The sequence below is a fragment of the Zerene cesonia genome, chromosome 10 (assembly GCF_012273895.1).
Source record: "Zerene cesonia ecotype Mississippi chromosome 10, Zerene_cesonia_1.1, whole genome shotgun sequence".
In the NCBI taxonomy this organism is placed as follows: domain Eukaryota; kingdom Metazoa; phylum Arthropoda; class Insecta; order Lepidoptera; family Pieridae; genus Zerene; species Zerene cesonia.
Window position 1 is genome coordinate 6,994,824 of NC_052111.1, and position 1,908 is coordinate 6,996,731.

The following is a 1,908-nucleotide window of genomic DNA, read 5'->3' on the forward strand; positions in this document are numbered from 1 at the left end:
CAATTTTATCATAAATGTCCCTTTTAAATGAAAAGATCTTTATAAAGACGTGAACAGAGCCTGTCATATTGTAATTCCTAATACATAAACTACAAGGCATCCAAACCTCATTTATGAAGGATTTTGTGGCGCTTTCGTTAGCTTAGTTTTTAATTTAACCTCAGTGAAGCTTTATGCTACGTGTCGGCGTAATAAACTTAATTTGGTTTTATTCTGGGGTAAATTGAAAGCTTTTATAAATGGTTCTTAAAAATTATTTTATGAAATATCGAAATTTAAAAAATATACAATATTCAAGGCATTTCAGAATCTATACGTATAGAGAAAAAAATAAAAGCTTTTAAATATAATTTATTTACAACCTTCTTTCTGGCATATTCGCGTAAAATTGTCGGATAAAAAATTGCTACAATTTAACATTTTAGAGCATTAGTCTAATGAAAAATCTATCCGTTTTTATGTTATTAATTAAAAAAAAATTGTTTCCGCCCGGGATCGAACCGGGGGCCTTCTGCGTGTTAGGCAGATGTGATAACCGCTACACCACGGAAACTTGATATAGAATGTCAAACTTATATTAACTTCAATAATAAATACGTCTAAAAGAGAAAGTTATACGTGACGTATTAATTAACATGCGTTATTTTGAGGTCATATTATTAAATATTTATAGTATTCTATATGTAATGTAATAAAAACGAAACTAGCATATTTAAAAATGTTCAGTATAAATATATGTACATTATGTAAATATATATTCTTTCTATTCTTTGTTTAAATATATCAATCCAATTTTTATTATTTGCATTAAACACACGATCAGCATAATTAATATATAATAAATAAAATATTTAATATATAATAAATATCAATACAATTACTAAATTAATAAAAAAAATCCGATATAATTTAATACATTATAACATCGCATTAATCATCCGCAAAAACTCGAGACAACCCCCCCTCCTCCACTCCCCCCACTCCAAGATATCAGCAGTGTGTTACAGTTTAAAAACACGGCGTTCATTAATCATAACTGAACTTTGTTTTCGTAAGGTTAATGAAACGAAGCAACGGAGTTGCCTTCTTCGGCGTATTTATGAAATACCTTGCCGTTCTTAATTACCTATATCATACTAGCTGCCATCCCGACTCCGCTTGTAGTCATTTGTCGTAATTGAAATAGTATATAAATACTAGCTGACCCGGCGAACGCTGCTCTGCCTTACTCCTATCATTTATGGGTACGAAAAACAGATATTGGCCGATTTACAGACCTATCCAATATGATTCGCCCCAGTTTCACTCGTGGTACATATAATTGGAATAACATATAGGCAACTTTTTATCCCGATATTTCTACGGGATACGGATTTACGCGGGTGAAACCGCGGGGCGCAGCTAGTACAATATAAGAATGACGGTGACGTTGGTATTTATACGTTAATTTCACAAATTTTTGCAATTATAAATATAAATTGTACGGATAAATTGGCAAACTACTAGTGAAGTAATACGAGAGTCTTTTGCTATATGAAATCATATTCTCACCACATATATCCTTTAAATCTCTGCATTACTAAAAAGTTTATAAAAACCTAGTAAACCTATCGATACTTCTCTTTCATTATTGGCAAAGCCTTATTTTCTTCCTTCTAAGCTTTTAATTGCAAATCCATTGTATATCACAATGCATAAAATAAACAACGCAAAAATAAAAAGCAAGGGATCAAAGAACTTCTATCGAACGAGTAGCTCATGGCAACGTTTGAGTTATATCAATTTACAAACCACTTTGATGTGGCAAGACATTTCAACAATAATTAATTTTAATTAAGGCGACATTAAGGCCGACTTAATAGATGGAGAAATGGTTTAATTACTGCTCGAATGCTGGCTTTAATCGTT

General features: G+C 31.3%; 1 non-coding gene across 1 annotated transcript; it reads right to left on the reverse strand.

Annotated features, from left to right (window-relative positions):
- Positions 1–480: 480 nt before the first annotated feature.
- Positions 481–553, reverse strand: Trnav-aac. Its single transcript has one exon. It is a non-coding gene; the product is annotated as a tRNA-Val (tRNA).
- Positions 554–1,908: the final 1,355 nt, after the last annotated feature.